A 15,516-nucleotide genomic window follows, 5' to 3' on the forward strand; every position below is an offset into this window, starting at 1 on the left:
AAAGATGAGCAAGTAAAAATGTGTAAATGGGCACTACCTCCAAGAGATAAAATCTTGTGGTTATAATAAATGGTTGGTTCCTCACCCTCAGAAAGGCAAATTGAATATTAAGCTGTATTAGGAAAGGAATAGGGAGCAAACCATTCCTACTGTAAAATACACCTGCATTCTAGTGATAGGGCTCAACTTAGGATGCTTTCCTTCACTCTCTCCCCTCCACCTTCAGGAAGGATGTAGTAGAACTAGGAAAGTTTTTAAGAAGGACAAGGGTAATCAGAGGCATGAAATATTTTCCATATGAGGAGCAAATAAATAGACCGGGACTTTTCAACCTGGAAGAAGAAGGTGAGTGAAAGGAGATATGCAAAAGCATGAATGACATGGAGAAGGTGAATAGGAGATTATTGTTTGCTGTCTCTTCCAGTACAAGAACTAGTACATCAACAAACCAGGCAGCAGGTTTGTAAACCAAAAGGTGATTTTTCTTCAACCAGACACAAAGAACTTCTTGTCCCCTGGAAATTGTAGATGCTGGGAGCTTTCATGGTTTCCAAAAGTGATTGGAAAAAATCATGAGAAGAAAAAGGAACAGATAATTTTTTATTAAACACAGAGTCATGACTATCCATCTCAGCCACAGAGTTGGTCTAACCTGATTCAGCTGTTCGTGTGCTCTCATGCTGTGTTCTCCGAGAGGGGATTATGAGATTTCTTGTAGCTCACCTCTAAGTATGGACTATTTTGATTCTGACTGGATTTTAAGCTCAAAAACCTTTGCCCAGTTCAAGCAACAATTTTGTCTGAATATGTGTTTATTAAAGACTGGAAAAGAAAAGACATCCCCAGGAATTCATGTGGAATGAAATACTCTGTCAATGCAAGTGGCTGTAGGTAATCTTGAAACCCTGAGTAATTACACCAAGACTCTGTGTATAAGACTTCATTGATTTTAGTGCATGAATACATACAGAACTGCTTCCTAAGAATTTTAAATTGATTGTGTCAGGCATATCATACAAACCCAAGGACTCTGGGAAATGTTTGCCTTACTCATATTTTTCTTGCTCAGTAGGCTAAAAATACACTGTCTGAAGTAGTGCCTCTGAGGTATTTCATTCCTTTTAACTTCACACACCTTACCCACCATCTGAACTCTTGAACAAAAGCTGCTGTAGAACTCAGATCATTATTTTGTGTCCTACTGTACATTAAGTAAGTTCACTTCTTACTCAAGAAACACAAGACCTGCAATCTTGTCACTATTTTTGTTTAGTAGCTCTTTTTCTTCCCTCTGAGTGCTTTAGTGGTATACAGAAAATATTTTAAAGCAGTGCTTAATGAACTGCTTTCCTTCCATAATTTTGATGGACAGGCCATAAGGACACAGAGTGGTCGGAAGCAGAAGAGTCTGTATGTTGTCTTTAGCCGGCAAATACTAAGAGCCCCCACAAGGAATTTCAATATGACATATTACTTTGTTACCCAAGGAAGAGGCCTCAAAGGACAATGCATTTTGTTGCTAACAGATCACTTCTTATTCCTACCAGTCCAATTCAAGATATTTCTGTACAGCGGTCAGCTGTTTGTGTCATTTTTGACAGCAAACTGTAATACCTTAATTTTCTAGAATTGTTGTCCCAAAGGGAGGTGACATTGAAATACAAATTATGTTACAAGCTGAACAGGGAAACTGCAATAACATTGAGAGTTAAAGCAAAGTGAAGATATATTAAATAACAACTCAAGTACTGCTATAATGGTGTTAACCACTACCTTCCAGAAAGTAGTCAGAGTGGGTCAAAAGAAGTGAGTAAATAAACTCATGGCTAAACTGAATATGATTAAAATTACTGGATATTAGTAAACAGCAAATATATCACAAGAAAAGAATAATTTGGATATGAAGCTGATATAAGGCTATGATGCAGAAGATCAGTTGTTTAAAATGGTCTATTTATGATGAAAAAGAATGGAATTCCAGTGGAAAGAGCAGGATGGAACTGGGCAGGGATATGAAACTAAGTACTTCATGGCACGCTGCTTTCAAGTAATGAAAGGAAACCTATGAAAGACAGAGACACAAATCTCCATTTAGAGATTTAATCATAGGTAGGGAAGAGTTACTAGGGTATAATAAAGAAGACAAATATGGTGGAGCAGTTATTATCCTTCCCAGTCCCAGCAGTGGACCTACAGGTGCCTTCTTAACTGGAATTTTCATCTAACCATAAACAACTTCAAGGTGACCTATTCTGCAGGTTTTTGCTAGAGAAAACATTAGGGTTTTGCTTCCAAAATGTGGTGAATGAAATTTGTAGCTATATTACATATTATTGACGAAAATAACATCTCGAGCAATCTGCACTTCTCTAAAGATAGAATTTCATGAATGTAACCATGCACATACATCTGTGGATAATTTACATCATCAGGTAGTTCACCACAAAAATTCATTAAAGAAATAATAATAGTATGAAGTAGTGTTAGCACATTTAAAATAATTACTTGATGAATAAATAGTTCCATAATTTAACATAATTTTAGAAAATGACAGAGCAATCCAAAATTTCAACCATACATATCAAAATAGAGTCAATTCTCTTGTTTCAAAGCATATGCTGGATTTTGTCATTGAGAAGACCTCAGCCTTTGCCAGCTGCATCATACTCACAGTTGGCATTTGGAGACAGAGAAAAGTTTCATCAGTTTAATTTCCTGAAGTGTTGGCATGATCTTCAATTTTGAATTCAGCCTGCATGAATTCAGCAGCATTGGGGAAGTTTTTTATTTTTTTGTTTTTATTTTGTTTAACAGACAGGCATTTAATCTCTGGCAACACAAGTTTTCTGCAATTCTCCTAATTTTTTTTGCTGCAAGTTTTTTTTGTTGGTTCTTCTCATTTTTCATCAAAAATGATTCAAAGCTATAAATTACTGTTTGTGACACGGCTGTAGTAATTTTATCTGGCCTCTAGAAATGGTGAGTCTAATTCCAATTCAGAGAGGTTTTCTGTAATCTTTTTCACTAGCCAAGGTGAGAAAATTTTGCAAATAAAAGCCTCCAATACTAGTTTTCAATGTCATTTTACACCTTTTTTTTTTTTTTTTTTTTTTGGAATTTTTGGAAAAATCCTTTTGGCAAAGTTTCAAGAGGCATAACTTCATGCTTTTAAAGAGGTTTTTTTTTTTATTAGAACAACTTGAAACTAACAGTTTTCTGATGAATGGTGGTAGAAATAATCATGCCCCTTGCATCTGCTTCATCAGCTGCTTTTCTTACAGGGTTGTCAAACACAGGGGAATTCATCAATGGGGTACAAACTGCTTTCTGCAAGATCTGAGTTCATTGTTAGGTCAGTGAAATATGAAGAAAAGCTCATCATTTTTCTAAGGAGACATCAGGCATCTCCTTGCCCGAGGTTTTACAGGTATTCTTGGATGACTTCAATTTCATCAGCATATGCACTAATTTGGGCCACCTTTAAAGTTGCTGATTTGTATTTTTTTAGGAGCTCATCTGAACAGGTGCTGTTACAATTCAAGTATTGTTCAGCTGAATTGTAGCTACACACCTTTTCATCTGAAAGGTGAAAATGTCTCCAAAGTACTCTTCTGGCAGAAACATTTCCCTGGGATGATGTGTGCAAAGGAGTTTTTTCTCTCCACTCCCTGCGGTGAGAACACCACTTGCCTGTGCTAAATTCGTGTTTCCTTATTGTAAGGCACAGGCTACAGCTTCTACCTTGAATTCAACCATAGAAATTTAGCATGCTTTTCTAATGTCATTGAAACCACTGCATCCTGCTCTCAAATAGCTGGATGGTATTCATTAACAACTTGTGTGTCTCTCTATAGTTGCCACTTTCCCTGGGTGAGGTAATGTTGTATAGGCAGTAGGAGGGGGACAGAGAAGTGTATTTCAGCAATAAGAGGCAGGAATACAGTGCAAGGAAGGGCTCAGGCCAGAGAAAAGTGATCCTGCTCTTGTGTAAATCCCTCCTTCCTGGGGCAACTGCTGTGTCAGAGTCCTTCATTTTTTCTTGGAGGTTCTGTGCTACAGGGAAAGCGAAAGATATAATGGTGGATCTCAGGGGCAGAGAAGAAAATTACATGGAGTAAGAGGCAGCTAATGGCTGTGCTTAGCTTACATTTGTACTATTCTTTCATTCCATGGAAACATCATGACTGGCTTTTTTTATAATTCTTTTATTTTTATATTGCATGTTGTAATCTTGAAAGTACGTTACGTGTGAAAGAGGTTCTCCCTTTGTTTGTTTTAGCAGCAATGCTGTTATCAATGCATGTGAACCCTTGATTCCTTCACTATGAGAGAGACTAATTGCTCTGCACTCACCTTCTTCATCAGTCAGTTCTTTGTAGATCATGTAAAAGGTTTCTGTGCTGTTATCATGCCCAGACAAGCTTTTTCTCACTGGACTTGTGGTAGGTGAACTTTCCTCAGTTGATGGTTGATGTGGGGAAACTGCCACATGCTCACACATATCCATGCAAAAGGAATAGATTAAGCATGTCAAATCAATTATTCCTCACTTACAGCTCCTTGGTACTTCTCAGAAGGTTGAGGGATTCTAGTAGCCATGGTGGGATTTAGACTTCTCCTCTTAAGCAATTTGCCCACTTCTCATATGAGGCTTAGAAGAAGAAGGAAACATTTTGTTGGAGGGTAAACAATAATTCCACTGTCTACAATAAATGACTCCAGTCAGCAGTGCCAAGGTTCATTCCTGATCCAGTAATGAGAAGTGCTCAAAACTCTGGCAGTGGAAATTCCAAAATGTTATTTTTACCTCAGGCTTTTAAGGAAATGAGGCTTGTTTGATCATACTCTGTGTGCGCGCATGTGTCTATCTATCCATCTGACCTTTCCTAATAATGTTTGAGGTCTTTGTCTAATTTCAAGAAAATATGATGAAGAAGTAGAAATCACAAGCAGTGTTAAGTACCAAAAAGCGTCAGAAAAGTAAGTGGTTCCATAAAAAAGGGATGTTTGGTGTCTCCATCGAGGGAAGGGCAAATATATTTTACAAGCTATCAGAAAGGGCTGCTGAAAGACAGGCTATATTAGCTCTTTTCCACCTTGAATGACTGCTTTTATTTCAGTTTTCTTTTTCCACTTAACTTTTGCCCATAGGCTTTTTTTGTAACCATTACATGTAAGAGTGGTCTGCATACTGCAGACACTCAGCCAGAGCATCCCATGGGAAAAGCGCTCAGTCTGAGCAGCTCAGTTCTATAGACCTTCAGTTTGTGGCAAAAGGGAGCTTCTGGCCTGTGTTGCTTACAATGCTGAGAGTTCTTTTCTGATTCAGCATCCTAATACATTGTTGAAGAAGTTAAGCCTGGAAAATGCCAGTGGAAAGCCATATGGCAGGGTTGTCAAAAGAAAATATTTAAATGTCAAAAGTTGAGCCATGAGAAAATATGAGATTTGTTGAAATATCTCAAGGCTATGTTGGATTTTGCTTTCTTATACCTGTGATTTGTCATAACACACTAAAAATAAAATACCTACCACACAAATTCAATAACCAGAATATATCTATCTATATCTATATCTATATCTATACCATGAGAAAATATGAGATTTGTTGAAATATCTCAAGGCTATGTTGCATTTTGCTTTCTTATACCTGTGATTTGTCATAACACACTAAAAATAAAATACCTACCACACAAATTCAATAACTAGAATATATCTATCCATATCTATATCTATATCTATATCTATCTATCTATCTATATTTATGTCTATACACTTATACCAGCTGAATGATTAGGCAGGTGGTATTTTCCCATTATAATTTTTGTTAAAATTTCTGAAATTTAATCTAAAACCTCTGAAGGTTCCTGTTGTAGCAGTTTTACTCCAGAAGATATGGAAAGCAATCCATTGCTGGTGTCAGAAGAATTCCACTTCACCGAGTTTGTTCCTTAAAACCATTTAGCTTACTTCTGATAACTTTTGAATCAGTGCTACACTGATATTGATATCAAGCCCAAATAAACCACATTAACATATTTGGTCCACTTAGAATTATTACTTTTAAACAGCAACTAAATTAGCAAAGAATCCTGAAACACAAATATGAACAAAAGTATCTTATTAACTAGAACTAAGTAAATCATTACAATACATTGATAAGAAAAGGTTAGGGTGCTAATTGTAAAAATACAGAAGAGGTAGAAACAATAATATAGGAACTGTTGTAAAAGGGTAAGTCTGAAGTATTTAGAGTGGTTAAAAGACCACACTACAGAGTAAACATCTATTTTTTAAATGGGAAGAGTGGAGAAGAAAACAGTTGGGAAATTAATCTTTGAAAACTTTTTCTGTCTATAATGAAAGAATAATTTGTAAATCTTACTGGTTTTTACTATATTTCTTTTAAAATCAATACCAAAGCATACTTAAAAAGTAGATTTTCTTATTTTAAAAGGACCAATTAAAGGTCTGCTTATGAGATAATATTTTCAATTTATCAGAATAAAGTTTTTCATTGACCTGAAGTGAACACATATTTTTGCATGTTATTCTGTAAAAGAATTTTTCAAGATTCTGTTTTGGTTCTATTTTCCCCTTGGTTGGAAAATCCATTTGCTGACCAGCTATACAAAATAGTCACGAAAGCAACATTTTTCTGTCAAGCAAATTCTTCCTTGTATTTTGAGCAATGATATACTAATCTTTCGTGTCTTATGGAGATGATGCATAAAATATTTACCATGCACTTAGTGTACATCATTTCTTTCAACTCAGGATGAGTAGTCCTAAACTTTGATTGCTTCTGTTTAGCACCCACTGTGGATTAGTGAGCAATTTGCAAAGTGGGAGTCAGCAGGTACAGGAGTAACCTAAGAAGTAGGAGAAGAGTGTCCTGTTCCAATTCAATCTGCTGGGAAGGCTGGACAAGTCCTTTTGTTAATCTCTGCACAGTCCCTGCCCCAGATCTGGAAAACAAAAGTAATGCGACCTTGTTAGCAATGTAGTTTGAGACTGATGGATAAAACTGTTACCTAAGAGATAGATAATAATAACTGTTTATTGCTGACCCTGTTTAGAAAATGAGGGAAATACACAAGAGTGCCTGTGGTCACAAAACAGGATAGGGGCTGGGACTGGAGTGTAAGATTTATATTTGTAATACCCTATGTCTCATTTTCTCATGTTTTGAAAGAATAGTTTAGGCAATATTAAATATTCTAGTATATGTAAATGGTTTCTCAGATTATAAAAATAATTATTTTATTTTCCTATCAGGTCTCATATCTTTCATGTATGATCTTCAAATTCAGACTGTCATTTTTTTGTATCTTGATCTATGCCATGAGATTTAATAATAATACATCCATCAAGGAAAACAATAATACAATCTAGAGCATTCATGTTCTGCAGTGGTCTGGAAGTTAAACCTGGCAAATGAATCTAAATGCCTCAAGATGGTGACCATCAGGGGCCCTGCCATTCAGCTGTAAGTGGGATCTGTGTGCTATGATAAGTGAAGCAGAGGTGTGTGACGAACAGCAGTTGTAAGTGATCTTCTCCTCCTTTCATGGACTTTCCCTCAGAAAACACCACTGGTCAGGAGGCATTGACATCCCCACGTGTAACTGCCTTTTCGCCCTCTATAGTTAATGGACCAAAGCAGGGACTCTTCCAGAAGGGGATTTTAAGCAGATATTAGATTAGGTGCCCTGAATTGTCTTCCAGGGATGTTGTTTTGTCTTTGCTGACCAGAGATGAAGTCAGAGAAGACTAGTTGGAGGAATAAGCCATCTCTGATGCCAAAATTCAGCAAAATTCCTTTCTTTTCCCACTTTTCTTGTATCTGTAACTCACAGTTAATTCACAGTGCTGACACTATACTTCCCATGCAAGCCCATCCTAAGAACAGCCTAAGCAACTTTTATGGAAGGTAACACAGAAGAAACTGCAATTTTAGCATTCCCTGCATGGACACTTACTGGGAATGGCTATGCCAGTGAATACCTAGAGCAGCATGACCTCTTTGCAGAAAAGAAACATGCATCTTAATTTGTACTGCAACCAGAATCTTTAAAAACATTTATAATTCTTTTTTTCCATCATAATAACCTGAAACAGTCAGTCAGTTCACCTAGTTGGTTTCTCATCTAGAGGACACATTATTCTGTCAAAGCAAGTTTGAAAGGACTTGTGTTTGATTTCAGTTCAGATTGAACCTTGTGGCAGGATCCAAGACAACCACATGGAATAGATGGCACTCATCTTCACTTAGCACTCTTGAAGTGTTATCCTTCTAAGGCATGATCAAATCATCCAGTAAAGGGGAACAGAAGACAGATGGGTTTTCTTTCCACTGAAATCAGGGATGACTCTAAACAGTGGGAACATCTCATCAGTGACGCTTGCTTTGACCCTAGCCTGCAGCTTTGATATGAATATCTCAGCTATTCCTTCCTGCAGGGAGTAAGAGATAAAATTTGCAAGCTGGGAGGAGGGTGATGTGTGTCTGACTTTGGAAAAATAACTGAAAACAACTTTTCCTTTTGTTGCATTGAAGATACACTAAAAGACAGAATGTGCCTATATGCCTCATGAACATACCTTAAATCTCTTCTCCCTCCCATAGTTTTCCCAAATTGAGCAATGGCTTCAAGAATTATCTTCTCAGCTTTCCAGAATTTGCGGTGTGTTTCATTTTGTTTAAAAAACTAGGGCAAACCCAGGGAAATGACTTCAGCTGTGTGGTGAGAATTGCTAGCTGCTAACTGAACCACAGAGTACTGCTGGGAAATTTCATGCTTGCATCTGATAACCATTTTATGGGAATGTGTGCTGACCCACAGCTGTGGCTCTCCACAAAATACTGGGAGCATGAGTCCTCTTCTACCAAACATACTTTAGGGTCTATTCTTAGCCTCTTTTTTTTTTTTTTTTTTTTTTTTTTTTTTTTGTAGCAGACTCGTTCTTTTCTAAACACTGAGATTAAGTGGAAGAAAAAAATCCTCGACAATGTTTCTTGTGTTTAATTGTGTCTTTAAATGGTTTGTAAATGGAGGTAGCTCTGTTAACCACAGGTCTGGTGTGAGTTGGTTAAGGACTGAACTAATTGTATTTATTGATTTATATTTCCACATCTGTAACTTCTGGTGAATGGCTATTAATTTCAGTTATGGCATTTATCAACTCAGATTGTACAAAAATTTAAGGAAAGAAAAAACTAACCTGCCTTTACTACAAATATCTCAGTGATATTAAGACAGATGTTCCTCAGTCTTCCTTCTTTCCAGGACACACTTCTGTGGATATATATATATATGTAAAATAAAGAACATGAAGCTAAGATTTTATGCTTGACTTCTCTGGGGCAAAAGTTGTATATTGAGTTTTCCCAGTCCGTTCTCCTCTGTGATTATTGGAAAGGTTTCAGTGTTCCAGCTGAAAATGATCTGATACTTCAGTACTTTAAAATAGATGAGACATAAGTTTTCTAAATCAGGCCTAAATGCAACAGTGTGTCAGGTGGGATTCCGTAAAGCCCCATCAAGGTAAAACTTCTGGGAGAAATCCTCAGCATGAACAGACCTTCCCATAATTTAGCAGGTATGAAAGACCAAAGCAGTCTTTTGAACTCTTCTGTCACCTGTTTCAAAGAATGATGAAGGTCCCAAAAATCCACTGAACATAGGTAATCTACCTGAGGACAGAGACTTCTTGTTCCCAGCTGTGAAAACAGTTGTATCTCTTGTTTTCAGATTAGTTTGGGTGAGATTCATTGATTTAGTCATGGGACGTTCCTGTGAGCAAAGATAATCAGCATTAAAGAACAGAGCAAACTGGGTGTACAAGTGCAATCTCACCACATATGCAGCATCCTGTGCACAAGGACACACACATATTTATACAAATTACTATACATTAAGCTGGCAAAGTAAAACAATATGCAGAAGGTCATTAAATTCTACTTAAAGGATCTGTTCTTCCTTCCCCTTTTTATTGCCTCTAGCAGGTACTTGGCTGCCTTTATAAACAATTAATCTCTGGTCTGATAGCATTGAGCACAGCAAACTGGAGCAAACTATTCAAATAGAGTGAAGACAGCTATAAAGTTTCCCTCCTGAGCTCCCTATCTGACCTAGAAAGGCTCCATTCTTTTTTCTGCTTGAAAATGCACTGGGGTCTCATCAGACATTTTCAGTCCACACATCTCATGGGATTGGAAACTGCCCTGCAATGTCCCTCCTTTTCTCTATTGCCCTATTTGTCATATCTTAAAAACCTTGAGGCTACTGTCGTGTATTCACCCCTCAAACAAAGCTAATATTGTGGACATAGGGTGGGGATGAGTACTGGTAAAATGCACATGCTGCTTTTAAGGAATGTTGATTTGGAAAGAAGAAGAAAGCCCCCAGTGTGTGTCATAAGGCACCTCCTGAGATTTGGACCTTTCTTCTGTTGCTGCCTGTTCCGAGCTTCCCCTCCCCCCTCCCAAAGACATGTGCTCCGAGCTCCTTTGTTCCAAGCACGGCCAAAGCCAAATGTAACTCAGACTCTTCAGCAGTGTCTGATTGGCCGCTCGCCCCGGGTCCGCCCCCAGTCCTCCCCTTTCCCCTTCTCCGAATAAAGATGGTCGAGGAGAGGCAAACGCTCTCTCTCAGCTCAGCAACTTTCCTGTGAGCATCTCTGGTTGTCTGTCTCATTTGAAAGCTTCTAACTGCAGGGAATTGAGCGAGCAGGGAGCTATATTTCTCCCTCTTTGCTTCTGCTGATGGTATTTGCTCTGCAGCTGATTCAGGTACCGATTCTAGAGCTACTAAAGTGCTAGATCGCCCTTGCTACCTCTCAAGGCTGCTCGAGGCTTTCTAAGGCATTGAAATACAAGCGCTAGCCGGTATAAAGCTGAAAAGATACCTTCCACATTCTTCCTTGCCTCACTCCTCTGGAAAGGTCCCACCAAGAGCCTCACATGGGAAACTGAGGCACAGTGACTCTGCCACAAACCAACACTTCCATTCCTTCAGGAATCTGTTTCATACTGAAAAAACAATTGCAGTGAAGACTAAAGGTGCTCATGTACCATGGTGACAGGAACACTCAAGAGAGGAAAACCATCAGGCAACAGTTCAGATTTCTTGCAAACACTTGGATTCTACACAAACTGTGAGCATGGACCTGCTCTTCCCTCCATTTGCTGTGCTAGTGTCCACACTGCTCACGTGCAAGCTGGAGAGATGAAGTGCTGTGTCTATCTGCACCATTTACTGCCAGCTAACAGAGTCACTGGAGAGAGCTTGGGCTCCCTTATTCCAGCAAATGGTGTAGGTAGAGCAGGGATGAGTCTGGATCCAGCCTGCCCACACAGCAGCAGTGGCAAAGGAAGCTGCTTGCCATGGTTTCTTCCCCTAACTCCTCTCAGGGCACTTAAGGCAAGAAAAGTTTGCCGATTTGTGTGCTTTGGAGTCAGCAATTTCACTTGCATGACAGTCTAGTTCAGTGAACAAATGAAATGGTTTATTTATAAGCTTGCTTCTCACCAGGGAGCCAATTTATGCTTAAAATTAGCTAATTGTCCCTTTGATGGATTTCTACTTGAAGTAAATAGAGGTCATTAAGTTTCTCTGTTAGGTTGCATTCAGAAAATAGCTATCTGACAAGAAGTTGACCTTACTGAGAAATCCCAGGTAAGGTCAACTATTTGGAACTGCTATTTAGCTTTACACATTTGCAAAGTGCCCAGGGAGGAAGAGGATGTCATTACCCTCACAGTCTCCTGATACCTCATGCCTTTTATGACTGGAGGTACGAGTTAGAATAACTTGAGATACACTTATAAACAAGTCACTTTTTGGGGTACAGAATTATTTTAATTTCCCTCCTTGGAAACACTAGTACCCTATTAATGACTTTTCTTATCAGACCTCCCAAAAGAGCATTGACTTCTCTTGAGAAGAAGCAGAAGTGCTAATAAAACATTAGGCATTCTCCCAAAGTCAAACAGTTGGCTCAATCTGTACTTTCCAAGCACTGCCAAACCCATTAATACGTCTCCTCTGTCTACTAAGATATGGTACACCTGCATTTCAAACTACAGATGTGGAAGGAAACTTTTGAAATATAGCCTATTTAAACCCAAGATATAAGAATATTCTAGTCTACTGTTATCTACAATTTTTCACTACAGCACATCCTCAGCACTGGGGGTGCACAATGCAAAGGAGCACTCACCGAGGTATAATTTAAACAGCAATGCATCATGCTGTAGGGAAGTGCTGTGGCAATGGGAATTTGGCCCAGCATGATCCAATGTTTTTATTAATGACCCTGAAGGAGGAGCATACACCACATTTGTTAAATCTGAAGATACTACTAAATTAGGAGGTGCTGCAGGCTGTGGGGAGGATGGGAAAGCAACAGAGAAGGAACCAGAGTTGTCAGATATGTGGGCTGGGAATACTTAGCTGAAATCTATCCTGGACACAAGGAAAGCCAAAAATTAAAGAAAAGTCCTTTATTCTGTATTTAGAAGAAGGGGAATGCTGAAGAGCTGGAGAATGAGAGGAGGTGATAGTTGGTTAGATAAAAATGTGTGAATATGGTATAGATCAGTGAAATATGAAATCCCAACCCTGACAGTAGCTCTCTGTGACCATTGTCTTTTTGTCAGAGGCTAAGGAATGCTTCCTACATGACACTGATGAAACATTTCTGAGAGCGATCTTATGAAAAAAGCATAGTGGTCCATGTAGCCAAAAATTCTGTCTTCAAAAGGGACTGATCCTAGATAAATGAGGATAAGGTGTAAGGAATTCTGGAGCAAAGAGTTGTTTAAGGGATGAAGACATGGCATGCCCAGAGATGCAGAAAAAGTCTTATATAAAAGTCTTATAAAATCTTTCAGTGACTGGGAAGACCTCAGTTAGTCCCAGTGAGACTGTCAAGTGGGAGTACTGATGCAGGAAGTTGTTGTCCTGCTAGAAGCAGAGTCAGTCTCTCAATGTGACTCCACACTTGGGCACAGGGCCTGGAACTCTACCACAACATCTCTGTCTGCCCACAGGGAGAATTCCCTTCCCAACTCTACTCATTGGAGGTTCCTCAGTGTCCTGAAGACTGATGGCTTACATCCATTTCAAAATTCCTTAGGTAAAATATTAGTCACTTGGAAATTACTGGTAAGGTCCCACTGAGTTCAGTGGAAACAGGATTTCTTCCAGTGGATATATATATACAGTAAAGTCTGTGGAGGAATTGAAATGTCTGCATAGCAGCCTGCATAGATTCTTCCTCTTATAAATCTGCTATCTCCCTGTTGCTACTCCTGTAACAACTTACTCTCCCAACGGTAATGTCTGAAAGATATCAGCTATCCATGAAGAATTACAAACTAATTAATCAGGAAACTGGCCATGGGAATATTTCATAAAACTCTCCGAGCATTTTTAAATCTCAGTGCAAAAGTGGCTTTGTGGAGAATAAAACACAGGCATAGGAAATTAAAGTGTATTATTTGATCACTTTTGTTTTAAAATACACAAACAGAATTTTCAAAGTTACCTTAAACAGAACAAAAATGTTGAGTAGGCATTTGTGGTTCTTCTCTCCCATCCTTTGATTTAACTACTACTGGGAAATACAGTAGCCAAATGTACTTTTTCCTTCACTGAGGAGAAAGACACGGAGAGGTGCATTAGATAAGCAATTTCCTCTGAACACTTACTTTTAGGATGCTGTGTTTTCCCCAAAAACATTATTTTCTATATTCTATCCCACAGCAGCTGAAAGGGACTGCAAGGCTGCAAAGAAGGAAAAAGTTCCCTGTTAAGCTTCATTGCTGCAGAAGGTTGTGTCAGGAGAAGAGGACAGCCATCCTCGGACAGCCTTCATTCTGATACTGGCACAGACTGCAAAAGGAGCTTTCCATGCATTTTACAGCCACACTGACCTCACATATCCAAAATCTTCTCTCCTTTTTTTTTTTTTCCTCTTTTCATTATTTTTCAAAAAACTTTGATGTGCTAGGAATTTTTTAGAGTAATAAGGCTGTAAAACTGAGCAGACCCTTCAGTAAAAATAATCTACTGCTACATAGTTTTCTTCACAGTCTTGTTATCTCTGCTTTTCTGATGCTACCACATCATATGTGTGGAAACTGCATGAAAATAAATACTGCTTATGAAGTGTATCCTCTGTACAGATTTTATGCAGCACATTTAAGCAATAACTATTATTTGATTTGCATCAGACAATGATTATTTGTGGCAACATTCCAGCTTCTAAATTGACCAATTGTGATTTCTTCTCTTACAGTAGGATGAACTGACTTCAAATCTAATTGTGTGGAGCTTAGATAGAACTGTTCTGATCAGTTCTAGAACCAAGGCAAAGTGAAAGACATCAGCTTAGTTTCATCTTATTTTGCTTCTATACTTAATATTATAATTTATTTTAAAATTGAGAAGAAATATTTATTTTTTAAGGGCAGAAAATATTTATTCAGCACTATTATGTTGAAACTCAATAAATGCACAGAAAATGATTCTTCAAAACAAATTATTACAAAATTATTAACACAGGTCACTACCACAAAGCAGCAGTGTTGAGATTTAGGAAGTATTTCTAGGAATAACTGCTATTTATGACATCTAAAATTTTTGCAAAGCGAGACATATAAACGAAAATATGTCTTATTTTCATCATTCATAAAACTCAGATAATTATAGTTTTCTTATAGATGTGGTAAGAATTTACTTTTCTGAATATTTTAATGTGCAGCACGTTATTAATTATTTCTGCATACAGATTGAAGTGTTGGACTCCTATTTTCTGTCTGATTTTGTTAATGTAGAGCTTTGCATTTTTCTCTAACAATAACAGGACTCAGCAGAGAAAGGAATTGGACTCCAATGTATTCTGGTGAAGAGTTAGACCTTGGCTGGCTCAGTCTGAATGAGAGAAGATGGACTCACAGCTTGCAAGTCGTGGTGCTCTCTGGAGGAAGCCCAAATCAATGGACTGTACAGTCCTCTGGGAATGGGGCACTCTCAGTCTCACTTGTTAAAATTGCTGCACCTTCACACTGAATATTCAAAAACCCATTGGTTATTTAAAAAAAACATTCTCCCAGGTGTCTCTCCTCTTGATACCTTGCATTTTCTGAACCTTTTTGTTTGTCACCAGCTTTTCTGGGTGTTGAATGGGTGAACACAGGCAGCTTCTGCAATTCTCTGGACTCCATCCCAAGGCAGAACAACCCTTATCTAATCCTTGAGACCCCTGGGGATACATCTCTTTTACAATATGTAGAAAAAATGGCTACTTTTAACTGTTATTATGGAAAATAACATTATGCACAGTGGTTGTTGAAACTGTTTTTACTCCAAGGGGTCAGATTACGATGCCTTTACTTCAAGCTTTTTTTTTGTTTGTTTTGGAAACAAACATTGTTCCATTGATTTTTATCACATTACGCTAATTTCCATTTTCTTAGGTTGATTGGCAGATTGAGGTTTTGTGGAA

The 15,516-nt window shown here is 38.1% G+C and overlaps 1 long non-coding RNA gene across 1 annotated transcript in view; it reads right to left on the reverse strand.

Annotated features, from left to right (window-relative positions):
• LOC108449614 overlaps nt 1-9,793 on the reverse strand; it is a 17,644-nt gene extending 7,851 nt beyond the window's left edge. Inside the window, exons 1-3 of the long non-coding RNA XR_001865844.1 lie at nt 9,698-9,793; nt 6,743-6,968; nt 4,354-4,651 (exon numbers count right to left, since the gene is read on the reverse strand). This is a non-coding gene — a long non-coding RNA (uncharacterized LOC108449614). The remainder of the gene's footprint in view (nt 1-4,353; nt 4,652-6,742; nt 6,969-9,697) is intronic.
• Between the last annotated feature and the right edge of the window lie 5,723 nt (nt 9,794-15,516).

Source organism: Corvus brachyrhynchos, unplaced genomic scaffold (genome assembly GCF_000691975.1).
Source record: "Corvus brachyrhynchos isolate BGI_N302 unplaced genomic scaffold, ASM69197v1 scaffold28, whole genome shotgun sequence".
Lineage (NCBI taxonomy): Eukaryota > Metazoa > Chordata > Aves > Passeriformes > Corvidae > Corvus > Corvus brachyrhynchos.